The 27,952-nt window shown below is 42.6% G+C and overlaps 1 protein-coding gene and 1 pseudogene across 16 annotated transcripts in view; one reads left to right on the forward strand and one right to left on the reverse strand.

Annotated features, from left to right (window-relative positions):
* LOC147359619 (uncharacterized) overlaps nucleotides 1-27,952 on the forward strand; it is a 134,603-nt gene that overhangs the window by 16,175 nt on the left and 90,476 nt on the right. The gene's annotated exons all lie outside the window — the stretch shown is intronic.
* LOC147359621 (serine/threonine-protein kinase MARK2-like) lies at nucleotides 11,655-18,477 on the reverse strand (annotated as a pseudogene). Its single transcript, XR_015140980.1, has one exon. The product of XR_015140980.1 is annotated as a serine/threonine-protein kinase MARK2-like (transcript).

Genomic DNA, 27,952 nt, shown 5'->3' on the forward strand with positions numbered 1-27,952 from the left:
CCAAAGACAAAAGGATGCGAGAAAGACTCCAAATAGGCCTTGCTAAGTTTCCCCCAGTATACTACACTCCCCTCATGCTCCTTGGCCTGTTATATTTCTTCATGACTATCCACTCTTCATCAAATCTGGTGTGAAAACACTCGGGTTTCACTGTTTTCTTCAGATCTTGGTTTTCTTATGAAGGCTCCCATGTTTCTTAAGACTTAGGTTAATAAATTTATATGGTTTCTCCTATTACTCTGTCTTGGTCAATTTGATTTTCAGAGTTAGCCAAGGATCCCAAAAAGGTGGAGTAAAGAAAAAAAATTTCCCCGAAATTTCTAAGAAATTACAATGAAATACGTCATGAAGCTTTTCTTCTTTGTTTTCTTCTAAGAGTTTTCTATTTTTTTTTTTTTTTTACACATATAAAATAAATGTAGAGCTTCTTTTTTACATAAAGGTTACTCTTTACGAATTATTGGGTGACTTAAAAATATTAACTTTTTTTTTAGGCCATCCTTTATAGTGATATCATATATCTCTAGTTTAAAGATATCAATGGTTACTTATTCCTCTATTATAATATTCCTCTGTTGATAGAGGAATATCAAACTTTTAAATGTTACTTCAAGATTTATTTTTTTCATAAATCTTTTTTTTTTTTTTTTCTGATTCCAAAACCTTTATTTATTTTTTTTTTATGTTGTCACCCTGCTTATTTTTTTTTTTTTTTATAATTTTTAATTTCAGATATACACATGCTCCCCATCCTGAACCTTCCTCCCTCCCAACCTCCCCATACCATCCCCCTGGGCCCTCCCAGCGCACCAGCCCCAAGCATCCAGCATCGTGCACTGAACCTGGACTGGCATCTCGTTTCATACATGACATTTCACATGTTTCAATGCCATTCTCCCAAATCTTCCCACCCTCTCCCACAGAGTCCATAAGACTGTTCTGTACATCAGTGTCTCTTTTGCTGTCTCGTATACAGGGTTATCGTTACCATCTTTCTAAATTCCATATATATGCGTTAGTATACTGTATTTATGTTTTTCCTTCTGGCTTACTTCACTCTGTATAATAGGCTCCAGTTTCGTCCACCTCATTAGAACTGATTCAAATGTATTCTTTTTAATGGCTGAGTAATATTCCATTGTGTATATGTACCACAGCTTTCTTATCCATTCATCTGCTGATGGACATCTAGGTTGCTTCCATGTCCTGGCTATTATAAACAGTGCTGTGATGAACATTGGGGTACACATGTCTCTTTCCCTTCTGGTTTCCTCAGTGTGTATGCCCAGCAGTGGGATTGCTGGATCATAAGGCAGTTCTATTTCCAGTTTTTTAAGGAATCTCCACACTGTTCTCCATAGTGGCTGTACTAGTTTGCATTCCCACCAACAGTGTAAGAGGGTTCCCTTTTCTCCACACCCTCTCCAGCATTTATTATTTGTAGACTTTTGGATCGCAGCCATTCTGACTGGTGTGAAATGGTATTGCATTTAGATCTTTGATCCATTTTCAGTTCTTTTTGTCTATAGTGTAAGGTAAGGGTACAACTTGTTCTTTTGCATGTGGATATCTAGTTTGCCCACAACTGTTTGTTGAAAAGGGTTCCCCCCCCCCCCCCCTAATTGAATGGTCTTAGTTTCCTTATCAGGAATCATTTGGCTGTGATTGTGAGGGTTCATTTCTGGGCTCTCTGTTCTATTCCATTGTTCTGTCTGTATTTATACACACACCACGCTGTTTTGATTACAATAGCATTGTGATAAGCTTGAAATCATAAAGTGTGAGACATTTAACCTTGTTCTTTTTCAAGATTGTTTTGGCTATTGAAGCTCTCAGCTTTACTGTTATGGCACAGTTATAAAGAGGGCAAAACATAAAATTTGCAAAACATACATGAGGATTCATCATTTTTTTTTCTAAGTCTCCTAATTTTTTGATATTCAAGTAATTTTCTGTAAAGTCTTTGAAGTCACCATTCTGTCATCAGCCTTGTAAATTTATCTTCATTTGGTCAGTAGAGTAACTCTTCCATACGAGTGCTTTTCTAAGTATCTGAACTGTGTTTTGACATCATGAAATCCTGCATTATTTGCAAGAAGTGCAATTCTGTTCTGAAATAGATTTGCTCTTGTATTTCATAGTGAAAACAGTTGTTTACATGTACTAACCAGTGAATGCTACCTCACTTGTCTCAATGCATTAGGAGATCTTTGTGTTACGTAGGGAGGGATGTGAAATGGAGACTAATTTTTATAAATTGTCAGTTGTGTAGTGAATATTTTTTACAGAATTAAGCTGTGAATTTGGGGTTTCTGATGGTAAATAATCAGATAAAGATAAGTTGTCATTGTTAAGTCCACGAGAATAGGTATGTTCTTCAGAGTAAAGTGCTTTGTGAGAAGTGGAAATAAAACCAAAATACACACAAGGCCCCTGACTTTTAGAGTTGAGGACAAAAATATTGAATATTCCTGGGTGGGAGAATGAGTTTTCAAAGAATTACGAGAAGAATTTGACTAATTAAGCGAAAACAGGTATTAAATAAAAATTTTCAGCTTAGTTTCTCAGGAAGACTGATTAGGGAGGAAAGAGACCTGTGGGATGTGGTGTAATTCTGTAAGGAAGAAAGAAGGCAAGAGGCTGATAGATGGAAAGGGAACTTAGGTTTCAATTCTTTTAAAATAAAATGAGAGGTAAGAGATGTGTCTCCCATTGGGCTCACATTGTCACACATGTTCTTGTTTTTGTGTGCAGATTTTTTGCAGAGGGACAATTAGAGACCATACAAAGCTTCTCAGTTTTGAATTTATATTGAACACTACTGTCTCTCCATGTTTCCTGTCCCATGAACTACTCCTGCAGGGCTTTTGTCACAGCTGGTATCCACCCACCTTGATGTTAGTAACAGCTGAGAGTATTTCCCCTTGGCTGCTACTGCTGCTAAGTTGCTTCAGTCATGTCAGACTCTGTGCGACCCCATAGATGGCAGCCCACCAGGCTCTGCTGTCCCTGGGATTCTCCAGGCAAGATTACTGGAATGGGTTGCCATTTCCTTCTCCAATGAATGAAAGTGAAAAGTGAAAGTGAAGTTGCTCAGTCATGTCTGATTCTTCGCGACCCCATGGACTGTAGCCTACCAGGCTCCTCCATCCATGGGATTTTCCAGGCAAGAGTACTGGAGTGGGTTGCCACTGCCTTCTCCAATTTCCCCTTGAAACTACCTGCAATTTAATGAGGGATTCTAGACATTTAATAGAAGCATACACACACACATACAAAGGTATAAATATATAATGGTGGCATTTCAAGCATATCTATAAAGTCATATTGTTTTATTCATTCTCTACCCATTTCTATTAAAGGTGTTTACTGAGTTGTGTGCTAGTCACAGTATTAATCTTAGAACACAAAAATAAACAAGTCCTTAGAAGAAGTTTGCTGTCTACGTAGTTCCCAACCAGAAGGCATAAGAATATTCTCTCCATCTTTGAACATATCTGGAGGTGGTTTGGTTTGTTCCAGTGACCTGGGGGACATTACAGGAACACTGTGGAAAGATTTGCGTAAGGAAGAATTATCCAGCCCTAAGCAGTGGTGTCTCCATTGATAAACAAATGCTAGAAAAAGAATGAGTGCTAGTGGCAGTGATTTATTATATACCATACTGTCTGAAACACCTTGGCTGCATTGTTTAATTTAAGCTCACCTTGTCACTTTGGAGTAAAAACTACCTCCACTTTCATGAATGGCTGAAAGGAGAAAGTCTTTCAAGGTTATGTTGCTAAGTAAATGGCAGGACCAGTTTTTAAACAGTTCTAGATTAGACCCCAGAACCTACAATTTTAATAACTGGACCATAGAGCTTCTTAAGCTGAAGATAAAACGGAACCTGGAGATCATGCTCGAGCCCAAGCCAGAGGGCACCTACTATGATTTAGTCATCTGTCTTCCTTAAACCTAGTACAAGGACTGCCAAAATGCCTTTCTTTTATTTTCATTTTATTAAGTCTAATCCTTCTCATTTTTATAGATAAAGAAAAGTGAAGTTCAGGAAGGTTAAGTCCTTCTAATATGAGGCAGAGCTGAGATTAGAATCCAAGGAAAGTGGCCTAGCCATTATGGAAAACAGTTATGATAATAAGTCAAAAAGTGAAAGATAACTCCCATATGATCCGGCATCCCCACTTCTGGGAAATAAGCCAAAGGAAATGAAATCAGTATGTTGAAGAGCTCTCTGTACCCCAGTGTTCATTGCAGCATTATTTGAAACTATCAAGAAATAGAAGAATCTGTGTCAATTGACAGATGAATAAAGGTGGATAACAAAAATATGGTGTGTGTATATATACATTCATACGTATTCTATATGTATATGTATATGTATATGTATGGTGGCATATTATTCAGCCATGAGAAAGAAGGAAATCCTCCCATTTGTAACAACATGGATGAAGCTTGAGGGCATATGCTAAGTGAGATACTTCAGATAGAGAAAGACAAATACTGTACGATCTCACTTGTATGTGGAATCTAAAAATGCCAAATGCTTGGAGGAATGTTTGTTGTTTGAGGGGGGAGAGCGTTTGGGAGGTATTGGTCGAAGGACATAAACATAAGATGACTAAGTTCTAGGGGTCTAATATATAGCATGGTGACTATAATACCATAGAGTGTTGTAATGTATACTTGAGAGTTGTTAAGAGTAGATCTTAAATGTTTTGACCACAAAAAGAAAGAAAAGGGTAATTCTATGAGCTGGAAGATGTGTGAACTAACCTTATTATGGAAATTCTTTTATAGCATACTTTGTTGTTGTTATTTAGGTGCTCAGTCATGTCTGACTCTTTGGAGACCCCATGGACTATCACCCATCCGGCTCCTCTGCCCATGGGATTTCCCAGGCAAGAATACTGGAGTGGGTTGCCATTTCCTTCTCCAGGGGATCTTACTGACCCGTGATCAAACCCGTGTCTCCTACATTGGCAGGCTGGTTCTTTACCACTGAGCCACCTGGGAAGTTTCTAGTACATACATGTATCAAATAATTACATGGTATGCCTTGAACTTCCACAATATTATATATCAATTATATTTCAGTAAATCTGCAAACATTACAGAGTGCATCTACCACTTTAAAAAAAAGAAGAAAGCAAAGAAGGGATTTGACAATTTGGCAGGAGCCAGCGGCTCAACCTGCCTATCTCTCTTAGTTTACTCAGTTTCCTGGTCCCTCAGTCCCCGATATCTGTTTATATCAGGTGTTGGCAAACTTTTTTCCACAAAGGCCAGGTGGTGACTGTTTCAGGCTTTGCAGGTTATACGGTCTCTGTCACAACTGCTCTCTGCAGTTTTAACAAGAAAGTAACAAAAAAATTTTTAATGAAGAAATATAGTAGCTGTAGATAATTTGTAAACAAATAAACATGGTTGTGTTCCAATAAAACTTTATATGTAAGAACAATTGTTGAGTCAGATTTGACCCAAGAATCATACTTGCTGTTCCTTGGTCTATTTCCAGTGGTAGACTTTGTGCTTTTTAGATGAATTTATACTTGAATAATCATTGATACTTTGGAATAAGACTGGTAAACATTTAGAACAGTATTCGTCAAACTGGCAGTTCACCGAAAGACTTGAGAACTGTGTTAAGAATGTAGATTCCTGAGTCCTGCTCCTAAAGATTCGAATACAGAATGTCTGGGAAAGAGCCTTAGCGTGTGTACTTCTGGCCCCTGGCTCTATATATATACAACAGAGTTTGAATACTGTAAGTGTATGGCTTCAATAGATAATTTTGCAAAGACATCACATGAAATAAATCTCTGTGTAATTTATTTCACCCACAGTCATAACTCCACACCATAACCTCTGGTTTAACGAACAGACTATCCATTCCGTCTCCAAACCTCGTGTCATTGTACCCTTTCCTGTTTTATTTAGAGGCAGACACATTTAAGTGAAAATAATCACCATCAGAATACTAATATGCCATAAGCTGATGTCAGGATATTTATTCAACAGAATGCAATTACCAGTAAAATTTTATGTTCTAAATGGCATGGCTATAATCCAGTGTAGGCTTTTTAACCCCTGGTGATTTTTGTTTCATTTGATTTGTGATGAGTGGCAACCAGGCATGGTTGCTGGGGGCTGGCAAAGCAAGAATAAAGGGGAAATAGCCCCATGGCCCCTACAGGCAGCTTTCAACTGCAGTATGCCACTAAATCTCCATCACCACCGGGTGGCTCTACATGATTCCGTTGTTAATTGAATTTTTCCCCAAGTAGAATGAGGGCTTGTTTTGCATCAACACAGTTCCATTGCCTGATGATTGTTGTTGGTAATGTCAACTGAACTTAAGATATTTCAGCATCCACATGCACAGGCATCATTGCTGTGATTTGGAGTAAGAGTGGGGAAGTGCACAGGAGGACAGCACACAGGAGACGTGGTACTGTGCTCACTACGCTGTGTGGACGAGATGGTTGGGAAGGTCTCTGCACAGACACGATGGTATCCCCTTCCCGGTGCGTCGCATCCAGAGGTGCATGAGGTTGTTGTTTAGTTGCTCAGTTGTGTCCAACTCCTTTGCAACCCCATGGACTGTAGCCCGCCAGGCTCCTCTGTCCATGGGATTTTCTAGGCAAGAACACTGCAGTGTGTTGCCATTTCCTTCTCCAGGGGACCTTCCTGACCCAGGGGTTGAACACTCAGACCCATGTCTCCTGCATTGGCAGGAAGATTCTTTATGGCTGAGCTACCAGGGAAGCTCCACAAAGGTATACGAGGTTGACACATTTTATTACTAGTGAGGTAGACTTTGGTCAAAGTGTTTAAGGTGGTGTCTGTGAGGTTTCTCCAATGTAGATTTAAAGTTCAACTTTGTAATTAATAAGCATCTTATAGGGAGATTTGTGAATTAGTGAGTTGGATTTCAGGAAATATCCAAAATGAACACATTTAACTCTGTGCATATGAATGATGTATATCAGAGAAATTGATGGCTGAAAGTGGTTATCCTGTGAACGAATCTTAAAGTCCCTCATTTGAGATAGAAGGGTTCACCTAAAAGCCAGCTGAGAATATCATCTCAGATGTGGGATGACCAGCAGCCCAGCCCGTCTCCTCACCTCAGATTGCTTTATTTCTTCCTGACTGCCATTAGGATGTACCACGTATCGAGAGTTCATTGCTCTCTGACTACATTTGTGTTCGAGTAGAGGAAGAATCCATTCAAGTCTTCCTCTCCTTCCCATCCAATTAACATAATTGTTGTTTGGTCTGTCGATGTCTGTTTTTCTCCCCCTCTGCAGTGAGAGATCTGTTTTCACTAACTTGGCCATGGGTCAAGTTAGACAGTAATGAGAGACAGTAATGAAGAAATGAGAAGAAAGGGGAAGGATCCTTGTATACTGGGCCAGTTCCTAGGCTCCCGTTTGCTACAGAATCCAGGTGAAGAGAAGAAAAAAAAGTCAGTGACACTGTTGATATACAAAACAAAGAGCTAAGAGCTGAGAAGAAAAGCAGAAAGAGCCTGATTGACTTAGAATCTTGTAGGCCATTTTGTGACTGCCCCAGGAGGTGGCTCGCGGGCAAGTGGCCAGTGCTCTGCATGCTGGTGGTGAAGAAATGCGCACTCAGCAAGTGACATGTAAGCACACAAGAGCCCACAGAACGGTGCAGCTGATGCCTCTGAGAGGGTGTGCCCCCAGAGCGTGCGCCCCCAGAGCCAGGCCTCTGGGAAGAAGACCCTGTTCCAGTCACCCCTGTGTTCAGTGGCTCCTTGAACCAGGGAACCAGGGAACGCTGACAAATCTAATATTTTTGATAGTCAGCCAGTCCCTGTAGTCAAACCCACACAGTAAAAAAAAATTAAGATAAAAGAGGGACTTCCCTGGTGGTCCAGTAGTTAAGACTTCACCTTCCTGCGCAGCGGGTTGCAGGTTCAATGCCTGGTTGGGGAGCAAAGATTCCACATGCTTCCAGGCCGAAAAACCAGAATATAAAATAGAAGCAATATTGTAGCAAGTTCAGTAGACTTTAAAAGTGATCCATATCAAAAAATTTTTAATCACCTCACACATCAGGGCCCTTCCCCATGGGAGGAGAGAACCCAACTGCTGCAGGACATTCAAGAAACTCATCTGCATGGGGACCTGACCACACCACACACCGGCTGGTTCACAGGACTTATTAGCCTATCCCAGACATCCCTGTCCCTTTAACACAGGCTGCAGGGATCAAAAGTTCCCTTTAACCCTTCTGAAAATATTAGGTAATGTCAGTGCAGGGGGATAATACTCTTTCTGCATGTCTGCCCTGCAGTGCAGCAGTTGTTGCTCTTGGGAATGATTGTGCTAATTGTAATGTCATTAACGCCAAGTACTACATGACTGCACACTTCTCTAACCAGAGAGAAGGCAAAACAGAGTGTGATGCATCTTTCTGGAGCATAAAGTTTATTAAGACTATGAAGAACCAAGGAGATGGCAAGCATTATCTCCTCCCCCACCAACATGAAAGACAGAAGTGTGGGAGATGGGGGACATGCCCCAGGGCACAGTCCAGTCTCTGAAGTTTCACCCAGCAGGGGAGGAGAGGCAGCCAGGCCAGGGTGGTGCCTCTTCTGGTCACCCAGACCACTCCAGAGCATCCTCTGAGCTGGGCAGGGTTTTGGATAGGAGGCTTTCCTGAAGGTGGTGGAGGTGCTGGATTTGAATCCCGTCATCCAGGTGGGAACATGACCAGGTCCCAGGGAGCTTGGCAGGTCATCCATTGGCTGTTTCTTTTATCACTTTAGTATTAGCCCTCTTGCTGGGAAGCCCATAGCAAAGATATTTAAATATACATCTCCAAATTCTCCCAGCCACCCCCTTCTTTTTCTGGGTGAGGCCAGAGGGAGTGACTGGGGACACATTCTCGGGCTGCCCAACAAGGGTGGAGCTTCCCACATCAGGCATCTCCAGGTGGCAGTGGGTTCCTTCTGGGACTTTACCGCTGATGTCATGGGTGCCATTGTTGTTGTAGGTGTAACAGGTGATGTGGTTGTCCAGTGTGCCATGGGTTCTGTGAGTGTTGTGAGCGACGCGGGTGCCACGGGTGACACTGGTGTCACGGGTGCCCCTGGTGTTCCATGTATCACAGTTGCCGTGGGTGCCATTGTGTTGTGAGTGCCCCTAGTGTCACGGTGACGTTACTAGCAAGAGTATCGTGGGTGCCATGGTCACCACTGGTGTCACGGGTGCCTCTGGTATCATGAGTGAAGCAGGTGTCACTGGTGACACTGGTGTCACAGGTATCTCGGTTGCCATGGGTGTCATGTATGTTGCAGGCCCCAGTCGTGTCTTGGGTGCTCAGGGCGTCATAGGTGCGGCTGATGTCACAGGTGTGGCTGGTGTCACGGGTGCCCCTTGTGTCCTGGGGGCCACAGACGTCATGGGTGAGGCTGGTGCTGCTGGTATCATAGCTAGCATGGGTTCACTGGCGTCACGGGCATCATTGAAGTCATGGATGATGCTGGTGTCACAGGTGAGGCAGGTGTCACGGGTACTGCGGGTGCCACGGATGCCATCTGTGCTGCAGTCACCTGCGGTGTCCCAGGTGATTAGAGCATCGCAGGTGAGGTTGGTGTCACGGGTGTGGCTGGTGACAACGCAGCCCCTGGTGTCACGGGGGCCACTGGTGTCATGAGTGCCTGTGGTCCCAGGTGTTGCAGGCATCACAGGTGAGGCTGGTACCACTGGTACTGCAGTTGTCGCAGGTGCCTCTGGTGTCACGGGTGCCTCTGGTGTCACAGATGAGGCCGGTGTCACTGTTGTAACAGGTATCGTGGGTGCCACGGGTGTCATCATTGTTGCAAGCGCTGGTGGTGTCCTGGGTGCTTAGGGCGTCATAGGTGAGGCTGGTATCCCAGGTATGGCTGGTATCATGGGTGCTGCAGGCATCACAGGTGAGGCTGGCACCTCTGGTATTGCAGCTGTTGCAGGTGCTGATGGTGTCGCAGGCATCTCTGGTGTCATAGGAATGCTGGTATCATGGGTGTGGCTGCTGTCACGCCTGCCACAGGTGTGGCAGGTGAGCCTGGTCCCACACGTGTTCTGGCGTTCCCCAGTGTGATCGGTACCTCACGCACTGCTGGCATCGCGGGTGTTGCGGCTGGAGGGGGCTAGGCTAGGGATGACGGTCCTCGCCTCTGGGCAGGGTCGGGGCATGGCAGGCTCTCTGGTCTTCTCCCTTGACTCCTGGTTTCCTGCTGCTGCATGGTATGACAAAATCAGTCGGGAATAAGCACGGACAGCTAAGGGCTGGCGGGAAGTGTATGTTCTTGGATACAGAGGTTGGAGGAAACAGCCGGCCTCACAATGATGATGCGGGCCCCCTTGTAGGGTTCATTCATGTGCACGCGGTACTACCACTGAGTACGTCTATGGCCTGGATCTGGTCCCTCCACCAGCTCAGTATCATCTCACTCTTTCTGGTAATTGAATATATCAGATGGGAAGACCTGTCTACCCTGTTGGAGGCCAAAAACGATGTAACGGAGGGGGAGGCCCGAGCCTAGGAGTTGTCCTGGGTGGGAGTGCTGTTCACAGGCTGGTGGGAGTTGCTCCTCCTGGCCCATGTTTACCCATGAATGCCCAACATCATCTAACGTACCTCTCTTGGTAGGTTGAGCGTTAGCATTCTTTCTAGGAAGTCTGTTATCTCACTGGATAGGTATTTGAGCACGTGTTACTGCCCTCTAAGCACACGCTGCTGGAGCTTCCAGAAATCTTGTCCGCGGAAGGGGAGGGATCTACTTACCATGGTGTACAGGACACCGCCGAGGCTACATGCATCCACCTCTGGGCCTGTGTAAGGCATCCCCAGGAGGAGTTCTGGGGCCATGAACAGGGGACTGCCGCAGAAAGTGTCTATCTTCTTTCCTGGGGGCCACTGGTTGTTAAAGACGAAGTTGGAGATCTTGACATTGTTGTTGGCATTGAGGAAGAGGTTGCCCAGCTTCAAGTCCCTGAGCACCATGCCCCGCTGGTGGCAGTGCTGCAGAGCCGAGACCAGCTGGTGAAACGGGCCTCGGGCCTCTGCCTCTGTCTTTTGCCTCCAAGTGGGTAAAGAAATCTCCCCCGCTGAGGTACTCCATTACCAAAAGCAACACTTCCAGTAGTTTCACAATATTCAGGTGTTTGAACATTCTCATGCTCTTAAACTCTCAAAACAGTTCCTAGAGGCTGGAGTTGCTCCATTTGTCTTGTTAATAGCCTTGATGGCTTCCACTCCCCTTGTAGTATTCACTGAAAGAGCCTCAGGCCTCAGCGTCTGCGTTTAGCCTCCAAGTGGGTGAGGTGAAGAAGTCTCCCCGCTGAGGTACTCCATTAGTATAAGCAGAGTCTCCTCAGTATCAGTCACTTCCAGTAGTTTCACAATATTCGGGTGGTTCAACATGCTCATGCTGTGAACCTCTCAAAACAGCTCCTGGAGGTTGGAGATGCTCTATTTTGTCTTGTTCATGGCCAGGATGGCTACCACTCCCCAGGTGGTATCAGCACAATGGGCCTCGGGCCTCTGCCTCTGCCTTTGGCCTCCAAGTGCGTGAAGAAGTCTCCCCCGCTGAGGTACTCCTTTACTATAAGTAGAGTCTCCTCAATATCAATTGCTGCAGTAGTTTCACAGTATTCGGGTGGTTCCAAATTCTCAGGCTGTTAACCCCTCAAAACAGTTTCTGGCACCTGGAGAGGCTCTCTTTTGTCTTGTCTTTTGTCTCTTTTGTCTTTTGTCATCTATGTTGCAGGCCCCAGTGGTGTCCTGTGTGCTTAGGGCGTCATTGGTGAGGCTGGTATCCCAGGTGTGGCTGGTGTCACGGGTGCTGCAGGCGTCACAGGTGAGGCTGGTACCTCTGGTATCACAGCTGTCGCAGGTGCTGATGGTGTTGCAGGCATCTCTGGTGTCACGGGAACGCTGGTATCACGAGTGTGGCTGCTGTCACGCCTGCCACAGGTGTCGCAGGTGAGGCCTGGTCCTGCACGTGTCGTGGTGGTCACCCGCATCATCGGCAGCTCACGCGCTGCTGGCATTGCAGGTGTCACAGCTGGAGGGGCTGAGCTGGGGGTCACTGTCTTCGCCTCTGGGCAGGGTAGGGGCATGGCAGGCTCTCTGGTCTTCTTCCTTGACTCCTGTTTTCCTGCTGCTGAATAGTCTCCCAAAGCCAGGCGGGAATACATGAACATGTCAGGGCTGGGTGTAGACGTATGTTCTTGACTGCTGAGGTCAGAGGAAACGGCCAGACTCACAATGATGGTGCGGGCCCTCACCTTGGGTTCATTCATGTCACTGCCGCTGCTTATGTCGAAGCCCCGGAGTTGGTGCCTGCACCAGCCAGTATCGTCTCTACTGTCATCCCAGGGTGCTCTTCACAGGCTGGCGGGAGTGGCTCCTCCTGGCCCATGTTCACCCATGGATGCTGCCAAACATCTTCTAAAGTACCTCTGTTGGTAGGTGAGTGTTAGCATTATTTCTAGAAGTCTATTATCTCATTAGATATTTGGGCGCATGGTAGTGCCCCCTAAGCACACGCTGCCGCAGCTCCCAGAAGTCTTGTCCCCCGAAGAGGAGGGACCCAGTTACCATGGTGTATAGGATGCCGCCAAGGTTCCACACATCCAGCTCTGGGCCTGTGTAAGGCCTCCCCAGGAAGAGTTCTGGGGCCATGAACTGGGGCCGCAGATAGTGTCTGGCTTCTTTCCTGGGGGCCACTGGTCGTTAAAGCCAAAGTCGGAGATCTTGGCGTTGTTTTTGGCATCGAGGAGGAGGTTGCCCAGCTTCAAGTCCCAGTGCACCTCGCCCCCTTGTGGCAGTGCTGCAGAGCCGAGACCACCTGGCGGAAGAGGCCTCGGACCTCCCCATCCGTCTCGCGGCCTTTGGCCTCCAAGGGGGTGAACACGTCTCCCCCGCTGAGGTACTCCTATAGTATAAACAGAGTTTCCTCAGTATCAATCACTTCCAGGAGTTTGGCAATATTTGGGTGGTTTAAGATTCTCATGCTGTTAACCTCTGAAAACAGTTCCATTAGGCTGGAGAAGCTCTGATTTGTCTTGTTAATGGCCTTGATAGATACCTCTCCCCTGGTCAGAACATGCTGGGCCAACTTCACTTTGGCGATGTGGCCTTCACCAATTGTCTGAAATACCTCATAATAATCAATATGAGCAATCTTGTTAGCGGAGATGGCCATGAGGTCCTGCGTCCCTAACTATACTAACTACCACTAAGCTATACTAATTACCTAACTATGCTAATATACCACTAAGTATACTCACTACCACTAAGCCCTCACTAAGAATCCTAACTGTTCTAGCAATACTGCATATGCAAACAGTGCTATACAACTATATTAATGCTCACTACTGTGCTAACAGTGCTAACACTAACTATGCTAATAAAGTATTAACTATACAAACTTTTGCTAAGTATACCAATGGTACTAACAGTGCTAACACTAACTATACTATCTATGCTAACAATATTATCTATACCAAATATTCTAACTATATCAATGATACTCTGTCTACTAATACTAGCTATACTAACTAAAAAAAATAAGATAAAATGAGAAAAAGAACTAAGGGGAAAAATGGGAAAAAAAAAAAACAAAAAAAATGAGGAGAAACTAAAACTGAAAGAAAAAAATGATCAGACACAAATTTAAAAAATGAGAAAATAACAAAGGAAAAAAAGAAAAAGAAAAAAGAGAGTAAAAGGAAAAAATAAACAAAATCACAAAATCACGGACAAAAGCTCGCTAACTGTAGGTCCAGCTGTCAGGTCACCAAAATCAGCTTCCTGGGCTCTGTGGACAAAATCTGCACCCAGCTGGGGGTCTTATAAAGGGTGTTTTGTGAGTTTCATCACAGTGATTCCCTGTGCGGTCAGAGCAAGCAACGGACCAATCATGGCTGGGGATAAACCCAGTGGTTTTCTCCCTTTTCAGGTTCAAGGCCCCTTTACATTTAGGAAAAAGGTCCCAAAGAGATTTTTCTTTTAATATATTAGAGACTGGCATTCACTTTGATAGAAATTAAAATCTGTAGGAGGCTTCAGCAACTTTTTCATTTCTAGTTTGAATAATTAGTAATAATTTAAAGGACCTCATCGGAGAAGGCAATGGCAACCCAGTCCAGTACTCTTGCCTGGAAAATCCCATGGACTGAGGAGCCTGGTAGGCTGTAGTCCATGGGGTCACGAAGAGTCAGACACGACTGAGTGACTTCACTTTCACTTTTCACTTTCATGCATTGGAGAAGGAAATGGCAACCCAGTCCAGTGTTCTTGCCTGGAGAACCCCAGGGATGGTGGAGCCTGGTGGGCTGCCGTCTATGGGGTCGCACAGAGTCAGACACGACTGAAGTGACTTAGTAGTAGTAGTAGTAGTAGTAGTAGTAGTAGTAAAGGACCTCATAATGTCTACACTTGAAATATTCAGTTCTTTTTCCTTAATCTCTGGTTGCAAAATGATGATTTAACTGACTTGATGAAACTGTAGGAAAATGTTCTATTGTGTGAGACACTGGTAAAGCACATTATTAATGTTTATGAAGCTGAGAGAAGATATGCCAGGAGGATCAAGAGCAGATTTCTCATCGGGAGCCTCAGAAGTCAGATGACATGGGTCAGTGTCTTTGAAACGTTGAAGGAAAGAAGCTGTTAACCAAGAATCCTATGTTTAGCAAAACTGTCCTTCAAAAATGAAACAGTGATTAAGGCATTCCCAGTTCATGAGAGGTGCGAGAATTCTCCACCACCCGACCTTCCTGAGCAGGGAGTCCTTCAGGTTGGAATGAAAGATCCTCAACAGTAACTCTAAGCCTTATGAAGAGATGAAGATCTCTGGTAAAAGGAGATAAATGGATGATTAGAAAAAAGTGCTACACTGCTGTAATTAAAATGGATAACCAGCAAGGACCTACTGTATAGCCCAAGGAATTCCACTCCATGATATGTGGCAGCCTGGATGGGAGAGGAGTTTGGGGGAGAATGGATACATGTGTGTGTATGGCTGAATCCCTTTTCTGGCCATCTGAAATTATCACAATATTGTCAATCAGATGTGTTATTGTTGTTCAGTCACCTAGTCATGTCCCGCTCTGCAACCCCATGGACTACAGCACTCCAGGCCTCCCTGTCCCTCAGTCAGTTCAGTCGCTCAGTCGTGTCCGACTCTTTGTGACGCCGTGGACTGCAGCACACCAGGCCTCCCTGTCTATCACCAACTCTCAGAGTTTACTTCAACTATTGTGTCGGTGATGCCATCCAACCATCACATCCTCTGATGCCCTCTTCTCCTTCTGCCCTCAATCTTTCCTAGCATCAGCAGCTTTTCCAATGAGTTGGCTGTTTGCATCAGGTGACCAAAATACTGGAGCTTCAGCTTCAGCATCAGTCCTTCCAATGAATGTTCAGGGTTGATTTTCCTTAGGATTGAATAGTTTGATCTCCTGGCTGTCCATAGGACTCTCAGGAGTCTTCTGCAGCACCATAGTTCAAGGACATCAGTTCTTTGGTGCTCTTCCTTCTTTCAGTCCAGGTCTCACAAACTTTGGGAAGAGCAGAGCCTTTACTATATGGACCTTTGGTGGCAGAGTAACGTCTCTGCTTTTCAACACACTGTCTCAACAAAAATATGACACAAAGACGAGTATAAAATTAGCTTAGAAAAAAGAAACTGAAAAGCTAGTACTATTGCAACTGATTTGTAGCCCCACTTTTTGTTTTTAATTTGAGACTAATATATAGCAACCATTTCTAATACTTTTTGTTTGTTTGTTTACTTTGGGGGAGAAATGTGATTGGTCTCTAAAATGAATGTATGTGTCTGATCTCAAGGATAGCATTTGGAAATCTTCGTCCTCCAATATGAAGGTAAACCACGGTCAAGTCCCTTTGAATGAAACAGCTAAATAACAGAAGCTACAAAATAAACTCATGTGAGGCAATAACATTACGAGCAGGCTTCAAGAAAAGGAACTGAGGAACACTAGTAATAGGTGCAGAAAAGTCTCAGAACCTGAATTCCAGATACTGCCTTGAATAATATTACAGTAACAAATTCTGGGAAAAATTAAGAAATGTGTAGGACCTTATATTGGTAAATCTGTGTGCATATGTGCCAAGTTGCTTCAGTCGTGTCCAACTCTTTGCAACGCTTTGGACTGTAGCCCACCAGGCTCCTCTGTCCATGGGATTCTCCAGGCAAGAATACTGGAGTATGTTGCCATGCCCTCCCTCCAGGGTATCTTCCCAGCCCAGGAATTGAACCAGCATCTCTTGTGTCTCCTGCGTTGGCAGGCAGGTTCTTTACCACTAGTGCCACCTACTAAGCCCTAATAAGCAGGGTACCATAGCAGGAAAGCACACACTTTGTGCCTTAAACAGCAGAAATTAATATTTTTTCACAGTTCTAGAGGGTTGACGTCCACAATCAAGATTTTGTCAAGGTTGGTTTGGATCAGACTTACTGTCTTGTAGACAGCCACCTCCTATTGTTGTTGTTGGTCAGTCGCTGAGTCATGTCCAACTCCTCTGCAACCCCATGGACAGGACTGTAGCCCCCCAGGCCCCTCCGTCACGTCCTCACATAACCTCTTCTCTGTGTACACACAAAGACAGAGTGTTCTGGTGTCTCTTCCTCTCTTTGTAAGGACACTTCCTATTGGATTAAGGCCCCACCCTTTGGCCTCTTTTAACTACTAACCTCCTTATAGACCCTATCTCCAAATACAGTCAAATTAGTGGTTAGGGCTTCAGTATATACATTTTGAGGGGGAACAGTTTGGTCTATACATTCCATCTTTTGTCCACCCCCGCCCAGATTCATGTCCTTGTCATGTGCTATTAAAATACACTCACCTCATCTGGACATCCCTAGAAGTCTTAAGCCATTCCAACATCGATTCCAAGTCCAAAGTGTCATTAAAATGTCACCTGATCAGGTATGGGTGAGAAGTGATGCACAAAATTAACCCTCACAGAACCCATAAAGAAAAATATAACACATTGTTGAAAAACAAATAACAGAAAAGTTGAACAAGTAAAGGTATTCTCAGTGCTATAAAGGAGTCCAGTCCCTTAAATGAACGGGAACATGTACCTCCAATTCAGATTGCTGTGGAATTCTTTCTTTCAGAACTTAAGATAATTTTGACATTCATATGGGAGAATGAGTGAGGACAAGAGATTTTGAGAAAAACGGATTATTACAAGTATAGAAAGACTTTCCTTTTCTGATTTCAAAGTGTCCAGCAAAGCTGTTGTAGGTAAAATAGTGCAGCATCAGTGCAGAATAGACATAGGTCGTGGAGTATAATTAGATACAGAAACAGATCCATGTTAAATGAGTGAAGTTCAAAAGAAGTTAATCATAGAGGGAGGAAGAGTTTTAAAAAATGAACAGTATTAAACCAGAGAAAGGTTTTTTTTATGGACATTAAAGAAGACCTAAATAAATGAAAAGGCATCATATACTGATAGATCACAAACTTAGTATTATTCACATGACAGCAAATTGATCTACAGGTTCAACACAATCCCAGCATCTTTGCAGAAATTGATGAGCTGATCCTAACATTCTTATGGAAATACAGAGACCCAGGATAGCCAAAACAATTTAGAAAAAGAAAAAAGTTGGAGGACTCAGACTTCTGAATTTCAAAAGACATTACATAGCTGTAAAAACCAGAACAGTATGGTACTAATGTGGGCTTCCCTGGTGGCTCAGTGGTAAAGAACCCAGCTGCCAATGCAGGAGATATGGGTTTGATCCCTAGCTTGGGAAGATTCTTGGAGAAGAAAATGGCAACCCACTCCAGTATTCTCCAGCCTGGGAAACTGCATGGGCAGAGGAGCCTGGTGGGCTACAGTCTATGGGCTCACAAAGAGTTGGACATGACGTAATGATGAAACAACAGCAATAAGACCATTTTGGGATTTTGGATATGTATGTATTTCACTTCTTATTTTGAAAGAATTTAGAACTTATAGAAACTGGAAAAATAATACAAAAGTCTGACATACCTTCAACCAGCTTCTACTAATGTGAATATCTTATATATTACAATGATTAAAATCAGGAAACCTACACTGAGAAAGTAGTTATTATAGACAGTATTTGAATTTTATCAGTTGTTCAACTAGACTGGATCAGTCCTTTTTGCAGTCTAGGATCCAGTTTAGACTTCTTGATTAATTTGGTTATCTGTCTTCTTAGTGTGCCCAATCTGTGAAATCTTTGGTCTTTTGTTACTTTCTTTTCTGCCTTTCCTTTCTTGCCTCCTCCTTACTTCTTTCTTTCCTTTTTCACGATGACCTTGACACTTTTGAGAAATACTATCTAGTGCTTATTGGGCTTCCCTGCTGGCTCAGTTGGAGAAGGCGATGGCACCCCACTTCAGTACTCTTGCCTGGAAAATCCCATGGATGGAGGAGCCTGGTAGGCTGCAGTCATGGGGTTGGGAAGAGTCAGACACGACTGAGCGACTTCCCTTTCACTTTTCACTTTCATGCATTGGAGAAGGAAATGGCAAGCCACTCCAGTGTTCTTGCCTGGAGAATCCCAGGGACGGGGGAGCCTGGTGGGCTGCCGTCTATGGAGTCACACAGAGTCGGACACGACTGAAGTGACTTAGCAGCAGCAGCAGCTGGCTCAGTGGTAAAAAATCCACCTACCAATGCAGGGGATGTGGCTTTGATACCTGCGTTGGGAAGATCTCCTTGGAGAGGGACATGGCAACCCACTCCAGTACTCTTGCCTGGGAGAATCCATGCACAGAGGAGGCTGATGGGATACAGTCCATGGGGTTGCAAAGAGTTGGACACGACTTAGCAACTAAACAACAACAATCTACTAGTTACCTTATCAAGTGCCTCTCAGCCTGGATTTGTCTGATCAGAAGGGATAAAGGATTTTTGGCAAGATCACTACTGATGTTATGACCTTTATCCTTGTCTGTGCGTCACTTCAGAAGGTGCATGAGTGCAGTTTGTGCCACTAATGATATCGATTTTGATCACTTGGTTAAGGTGCTGAATGATAGAATTATCCACTGTAAATGTGTTTTCGCATTTGTCATGAATAAATATCTTGTGGGGAGATACTTTGAGACTATTCAAATACCCTGTTTCTCATCTCACTTTTGCCCATTAACTTTAGCATCCTTCAATGATTACTTCTCTGCAACAGTGTTCACTGTGGTGTTTTCTAATGGTCATTTTTAATATTCATCATTCCTTATAAAATTATTAACTGAATTATACTGTAAGGAAGAGCAAGTCCTTCATCCCCACTTATTATTCATTTATTTTTTGTATTAGTATGGATTCATGGATTTTTTTTAAATTTTATTTTATTTTTAAACTTTATAATATTGTATTAGTTTTGCCAAATATCGAAATGAATCCACCACAGGTATACCCATGTTCCCCATCCTGAACCCTCCTCCCTCCTCCCTCCCCTACCCTTCCTCTGGGTCGTCCCAGTGCACCAGCCCCAAGCATCCAGTATCGTGCATTGAACCTGGACTGGCAACTCGTTTCATACATGATATTATACATGTTTCAATGCTATTCTCCCAAATCTCCACCCCCCTCCCTCTCCCACAGAGTCCATAAGACTGATCTATACGTCGGTGTCTCTTTTGCTGTCTCGTACACAGGGTTATTGTTACCATCTTTCTAAATTCCATATATGCGTTAGTATACTGTATTGGTATTTTTCTTTCTGGCTTACTTCACTCTGTATAATAGGTTCCAGTTTCATCCATCTCATTAGAACTGATTCAAATGTATTCTTTTTAATGGCTGAGTAATACTCCATTGTGTATATGTACCATGGCTTGCTTATCCATTCATCTGCTGATGGGCATCTATGTTGCTTCCATGTCCTGGCTATTATAAACAGTGCTGCGATGAACATTGGGGTACACGTGTCTCTTTCCCTTCTGGTTTCCTCAGTGTGTATGCCCAGCAGTGGGATTGCTGGATCATAAGGCAGTTCTATTTCCAGTTTTTTAAGGAATCTCCACACTGGTCTCCATAGTGGCTGTACTAGTTTGCATTCCCACCAACAGTGTAAGAGAGTTCCCTTTTCTCCACACCCTCTCCAGCATTTATTGCTTGTAGACTTTTGGATGGCAGCCGTTCTGACTGGCGTGAAATGGTACCTGATAGTGGTTTTGATTTGCATTTCTCTGATAATGAGTGATGTTGAGCATCTTTTCATGTGTTTGTTAGCCATCTGTATGTCTTCTTTGGAGAAATGTCTATTTAGTTCTTTGGCCCATTTTTTGATTGGGTCATTTATTTTTCTGGAGTTGAGCTGTAGGAGTTGCTTGTATATTTTTGAGATTAGTTGTTTGTCCGTTGCTTCATTTGCTATTATTTTCTCCCATTCTGAAGGCTGTCTTTTCACCTTGCTAATAGTTTCCTTTGTTGTGCAGAAACTTTTAAGTTTAATTAGGTCCCATTTGTTTACTTTTGCTTTTATTTCCAATATTCTGGGAGGTGGGTCATAGAGGATCCTGCTGTGATGTATGTCGGAGAGTGTTTTGCCTATGTTCTCCTCTAGGAGTTTTATAGTTTCTGGTCGTACATTTAGATCTTTAATCCATTTTGAGTTTATTTTTGTGTATGGTGTTAGAAAGTGTTCTAGTTTCATTCTTTTACAAGTGGTTGACCAGTTTTCCCAGCACCACTTGTTAACGAGATTGTCTTTAATCCATTGTATATTCTGGCCTCCTTTGTCAAAGATAAGGTGTGCATATGTGCCTGGATTTATCTCTGGGCTTTCTATTTTGTTCCATTGATCAATATTTCTGTCTTTATGCCAGTACCATACTGTCTTGATAACTGTGGCTTTGTAATAGAGCCTGAAGTCAAGCAGGTTGATTCCTCCAGTTCCATTCTTCTTTCTCAAGATCGCTTTGGCTATTCGAGGTTTTTTGTATTTCCATACAAATTGTGAAATTATTTGTTCTAGCTCTGTGAAGAATACCGTTGGTAGCTTGATAGGGATTGCATTGAATCTATAGATTGCTTTGGGTAGTATACTCATTTTCACTATATTGATTCTTCCAATCCATGAACATGGTATATTTCTCCATCTATTAGTGTCCTCTTTGATTTCTTTCACCAGTGTTTTATAGTTTTCTATATATAGGTCTTTAGTTTCTTTAGGTAGATATATTCCTAAGTATTTTATTCTTTCCATTGCAATGGTGAATGGAATTCTTTCCTTAATTTCTCTTTCAGTTTTCTCATTATTAGTGTATAGGAATGCAAGGGATTTCTGTGTGTTGATTTTATATCGTGCAACTTTACTATAATCATTGATTAGTTCTAGTAATTTTCTGGTGGAGTCTTTAGGGTTTTCTATGTAGAGTATCATGTCATCTGCAAACAGTGAGTTTTACTACTTCTTTTCCAATTTGGATTCCTTTTATTTCTTTTTCTGCTCTGATTGCTGTGGCCAAAACTTCCAAAACTATGTTGAATAGTAATGGTGAAAGTGGGCACCCTTGTCCTGTTCCTGACTTTAGAGGAAATGCTTTCAATTTTTCACCATTGAGGATAATGTTTGCTGTGGGTTTGTCATATATAGCTTTTATTATGTTGAGGTATGTTCCTTCTATTCCTGCTTTCTGGAGAGTTCTTATCATAAATGGATGTTGAATTTTGTCAAAGGCTTTCTCTGCATCTATTGAGATAATCATATGGTTTTTGTTTTTCAATTTGTTAATGTAGTGTATAACATTGATTGATTTGTGGATATTGAAGAATCCTTGCATCCCTGGGATAAAGCCCACTTGGTCATGGTGTATGATCTTTTTAATGTGTTGTTGGATTCTGATTGCTAGAATTTTGTTAAGGATTTTTGCATCTATGTTCATCAGTGATATTGGCCTGTAGTTTTCTTTTTTTGTGGCATCTTTGTCAGGTTTTGGTATTAGGGTGATGGTGGCCTCATAGAATGAGTTTGGAAGTTTACCTTCCTCTGCAATTTTCTGGAAGAGTTTGAGTACGATAGGTGTTAGCTCTTCTCTCAATTTTTGGTAGAATTGAGCTGTGAAGCCATCTGGACCTGGGCTTTTGTTTGCTGGAAGATTTTTGATTACAGTTCCAATTTCCGTGCTTGTGATGGGTCTGTTAAGATTTTCTATTTCTTCCTGGTCCAGTTTTGGAAAGTTGTACTTTTCTAAGAATTTGTCCATTTCTTCCACGTTGTCCATTTTATTGGCATATAATTGTTGATAGTGGTCTCTTATGGTCCTTTGTATTTCTGTGTTGTCTGTTGTGATCTCTCCATTTTCATTTCTAATTTTATTGATTTGATTTTTGTCCCTTTGTTTCTTGATGAGTCTGGCTAATGGTTTGTCAATTTTATTTATCCTTTCAAAGAACCAGCTTTTGGCTTTGTTGATTTTTGCTATGGTCTCTTTTGTTTCTTTTGCATTTATTTCTGCCCTAATTTTTAAGATTTCTTTCCTTCTACTAACCCTGGGGTTCTTCATTTCGTCCTTTTCTAGCTGCTTTAGGTGTAGAGTTAGGTTATTTATTTGACTTTTTTCTTGTTTCTTGAGGTATGCCTGTATGGCTATGAACTTTCCCCTTAGGACTGCTTTTAAAGTGTCCCACAGGTTTTGAGTTGTTGTGTTTTCATTTTCATTAGTTTCTATGCAAATTTTGATTTCTTTTTTGATTTCTTCTGTGATTTGTTGGTTATTCAGCAGGGTGTTGTTCATCCTCCATATGTTGGAATTTTTAATAGTTTTTCTCCTGTAATTGAGATCTAATCTTACTGCATTGTGGTCAGAAAAGATGCTTGGAATGATTTCTATTTTTTTGAATTTACCAAGGCTAGATTTATGGCCCAGGATGTGATCTATCCTGGAGAAGGTTCCATGTGCGCTTGAGAAGAAGGTGAAATTCATTGTTTTGGGATGAAATGTCCTATAGATATCAATTAGATCTAACTGGTCTATTGTATCATTTAAAGTTTGTGTTTCCTTGTTAATTTTCTGTTTAGTTGATCTATCCATAGGTGTGAGTGGGGTATTAAAGTCTCCCACTGTTATTGTGTTATTCTTAATTTCTCCTTTCATACTTTTAGTCTGTGGGTTATAACCCATTACTATACTTGTATTTATGTTGTTGCTCAAACTGTCCCAGATTTAGTCAGTGGGAGCTTATTCAATTTAGTCCATGTGTCTTTCTCAACGTGTTCACATCATTTGTTGAACATTTCCTTCCTAATTTTTGGTTCCATAAATATTCCAGGCTCATCTTACACATATAATTTTTAATGCTTCTGTCCTCCAATTTCCTATATCTTTAAGGATCTCTATTTCCTTTTATCCAATAATGATATTTATAAACCAAAGGATGGGCACTACTTATAGTTATTGCTACTGATATGTTACTGCTTCTAGGATTTCTCAGCAAAGATAGCTATGAAATGATTTATTTACTAATGAAAAATATACATACATATTCATTTCTGTATCTATTTACGCACACACATATTACAACTATGAGTTCATGCTAATAGTCCTAATCCCAGTCCCACATCAGTGGATTTATTGTCACTTTCTTTCCTTATTTATAGCTCCTTTCTCTGACTGGGAGAAACTTGGCCCACATTTTTCACCACAGATTTACTTACTATAATCCAAGTATACACGTAAACTAGTTTCCGAATTTCTAACTCACAGTCTTGCACCAAAAACAAATTTGCTAATCTTAAAGAAAAAAATGCTCCATGATGTGTGTTACAGATGGTAAGGCAGACTTTGTTCAGGACCATCATGGTAGGTGGAGGGACCACTGTAGTGGGATTTTACAGTGGAGTCATGAGATTGGGCTCAGCTCTGTATACAACCTGGACCAATGGGGATTTATAGCCAGAGACTAAGGCAGTGGGTGAGAAAACATTACAGGGAGAAAAAGGGGATCTGGCTAAAATGACCTAAGAGGATTCTTGCTATAACATACTCTACAGAAAACAGTTTAGACAGCTCTTTTTCACTTAAAAATCAGATCATTAAAGTCATTCCATACCAATTTGGGGAAGTTGTCCCCCCCACCCCCACACACCTCTTTTTTAACGGCTATCTACCATTCAGTGTATGGATGGAGTATAGTTTATTCAGTAACTCTTCAATTTATGGACATTTAGGTTGTTTCCAGTATTTTGCATATGCAAGCAATGCTGAAGAAATGTTCACATTTACTTTCATATTTTTGAAGGTGTAGCTGCTGGATTAGAAGTGAAATTGCTGAGTCAAAAGGTCGGTGTGTATGAAATTTTGCTAACTATCTCCAAATTCCCTTCCACATGGAGCACACCAATTTTCATTTCCACCAGCAATGTATGAAAGAAACTATCTCCTTTGGGGATTTATTTAATGGTCAGAGACTGGGCCACATAAACTTCTGGGATGCAGAGATTTTAAAATTCAATTTAATATTTGTTGAAATACTTTCTTGCTATGCTCCTCTGTATGTGTAAGCCAGCAGTGTATTAACTGTGACTTTGGGCAAGGTACTTAAACAATAAAACTAGGCTTTATTGTTTATAAATATGTACAATAATAAAACTTGCTTTTAAAAGCTTTTTTTTTTCATCTTTTTTTTTTTTTCACGGCAGTTAATTTGTTGCTTTGAATATAGTACCTTTTTTTTTTTTTTACTTTCTTTTTTTTTTAATTTAATTTTATTTTTAAACTTTACAAATTGTATTAGTTTTGCCAAATATCAAAATGAATCCGCCACAGATATACATGTGTTCGCCATCCTGAACCCTCCTCTCTCCTCCTTACCCATACCATCCCTCTGGGTCGTCCCAGTGCACTAGCCTTTTTTAAGATAGTAAATGAGATTATGTATGTAGGGAGTGTATTACGGTGCCTGTCAATCAATGAGAATTTGGGATGAGTGAAGTGCTTCATAAATACATAGGGAAATAAAGTATTTAATTTTCTCCTGGCATCTTTGCACAGCACAAATGCCTCAATAAGGTGGCTCTCTTTCACAGTAGTTCATCTGTGTCTGTGCTGGGAGGTATTAGGACCCGTCCTTTGCTTTAATTGTTGGGCCCTCAACAGTAGCACAGTGTCATGTTCAAATATTTACTCAAGAATGTGGTACATCTTGATTTGGCTACATGTCCAAAATATCTACCAAACCCACCATCTCTTCTCTATCCCTAAAGACACGGCCCTAATCCAGGGCTCCATCTGTGACCTGGTCTCATGTCTTCTAACAGCTCTCCCTGACTCTGGAGTCGCTCCTCCACCTCCTTCTCTACATGGTTCTGGAGGATTCCACTTAATCTCTTGTGTAATTTCCGTGGTTAAAAGCCTTTCTTTGACTCCACATGGTTTAGGGGTTTTAAATCCCATAGGTATATTTGCCTTTTCCTTGATAATCTTTGGGCTTTCCCACCAGTAAGCTTTTGGGCATGTTATTCCATTGGCCTGGAATTCCCTGCCTGATCTTTCAGCCTGGTGAAATCCTTGTGAAATTTTAGTTTTGAGCTGTCCGTGACTGCTTGCTACTGCCAATGGCACTTTGAATGAAATCTCCACCCTAGCTCTTAACAGCTGTTCTGGCCCCCTGCTTAGACCTTAAGTACAAAATCTAGGTTCTGCTTATCCTTGTTACATGTACTAGGTTATATTGCCTTAGTCTTACTTGTTCTCTAACAGTCTCCTCAGTCAGACTTCCAGCTGCTTGAGAGCAACAGTGATGGTTTAATCACCTTACCATCTGTAAGACCTCACACAGAACCTGGTCCAGAGTGAGGGGTCAATAATGCATGCTGCTGAGTGTGTTTGCTGTGGGCCGTGGAGTCAGGGAAGAGAGACTCCCGTTTTCAAAAGCAGAAGTCTGTTCTCCACACTGATGGGACAGGCATGACGTGCTCCCTCCTGTTTTCTTTCTTTCCTCCTATGGGAGGCCAAGGGTCCCAAGACCAGGCTGCTTGTACTGAAAACTGCTCTGCTCTTTTATGCACTGCCTTAGAGAGAGCTTATCCCTGCCTCTTTAACATGAAGTGTTGAAGTTATTTTAATCTTGTTAATCGTAATTTATTTTGGGTAGTCAGCCAAACACTGATACATGTGTCTTAAACCAGTGGTTCTCATTTTTTTTTCTCCTAATGCCTTGTCCTAGAGTACACTTGAGAATTTGTCAGACTAGCATGTGGAGGAATGCAAAAGGGTTCAGAAGTCTCTAGAGGTCAGCAACAGAGCCCCTCTCTTCCGCTTAGCCAAATGAACTCACTCTGTAGGAGTAAAATACTCAGAACTGCATTAGTGAGAGCCTAACCCTCACCATACACAGGAATATGGTTTTATTTTAAAGACCATTTTAGGCATCACAGTGCATGTATTAGGAATTGCAAAGATAAGTGCTTTGGAAAATATGTTATCTGAGGAGGGTGATATTTAATGTTCTTTAGCAAAGGTAAGACTTGTGGCAACATGGTTTCTATCTTCTAGTATTTGTCTTAGGAAATTGGTATCAAACATGCCCTGTGTGTTTTTAGGAGATGAAATTTGGTCCTATGGATGAGTGAAAAAAGCACGAAGATTTTGGCTGCAACCAAGAGGTGGTGTGTGTACCCCGTGCTAGGCCACAGTGGGTGTGTGTGCTGTCACTTCAGTTGTGTCTGAGTCTGTGCAATCCTGTAGACTGCAGCCTTCCTAGCTCCTCTGTCCATGGGATTCTCCAGGCAAGAACGCTAGAGGGGGTTGCCATGCCCTACTCTAGGGTCTCTTCCTGACTGAAAGATCAAATCCGTGTCTTCTGTGTCTCGTGTGTTGGCAGGCGGGTTCTTTACTACCAGCACCACTTAGGTAGCCCAGGCTACAGTGGGTAGGAGGTATAATTTTGTTATCACTACATCTCTGTCCGTTGAAAGTTAATATTCACAGAGAAAGGCACCAAGACCCAGAAAGTATCCTGCCTGAGGTTGCTCTGCTCACTGGGCAGGAGGGACGGGTGCCCAGGCCTGAGGTCTTTCCCCTGCACCTCTCTGTCTGCTGTGGAGCTGAGCTCTTCACTAACCCCTTGGGTCATTTCTGTGTCTCCCATTACTGTCTGGCACAGGGTCCAAGGCTGCACCAAGTGACCTTTAAGACCCCTTCCAAACATCAGACCCTACTTTTAATTCAAACCAAGGAGAAAATGAACTGGTCTTAGTTAGCTTCACTCTGCTTTTAGTCTCTTCCCTGCCCTGAACCAATCGACTCATCTGTTCTTCCTAGAGTTGCCAAAGAACCGTCTGGAAAGCACATTTCTCAGTTTGTATCCCGTACTGCTCCAAAATCTTGAGCAGTTCCCATCTGCGTAGGGGATAAATAAAATAATATGGAATAAATTAAGAAAAAAACAAAATAGGTACATTTCTCTTTTCTAAGCCTGTTTGCTTTTATCTTCAGTCCCATTAGGCCCCTTTGCAGAGCCTGCCCTCCTGGGAAAGCATTTTTCTTAAATTCCAATGCTCTCTACTTTCTGGAACCTGGCTCTTGTCTCCTGCTGAAATGTGTTCCTCCCTGAAAACTCTCCTTGAATGCTATTCATCCTTGAAGGGTGTCTAACTCCAGCGCATGTGCCCAACCACTAGTGATGCCCAACTGCCCGCCCGTGATCCTTAAGGGTGTCTAAGGTCAGCGCATTGGCCAAACTGCAAGTGACGTTTGAGGCTGTGTGTAACGTCAGCGCATGCGCCCAACCCCCCCCCCTCCCCACCCCCCCCCCTCCCCACCCCCGCCCCACCCCCGCCGTCATTCCCCAGGGCCAAGACTCCTGAAGGGTGTCTAACGGCAGCGCATGCGCCCAATAGCCAGTGATTCCCAAAGGCAAAGACTCCTGAAGGGTGTCTAACGTCAGCGCATGCGCCCAACCC

Source organism: Bos grunniens, chromosome 14, assembly GCF_055505025.1.
Source record: "Bos grunniens cultivar Pamir isolate PY7600 chromosome 14, Bosgru_T2T1.0, whole genome shotgun sequence".
Taxonomy (NCBI): domain Eukaryota; kingdom Metazoa; phylum Chordata; class Mammalia; order Artiodactyla; family Bovidae; genus Bos; species Bos grunniens.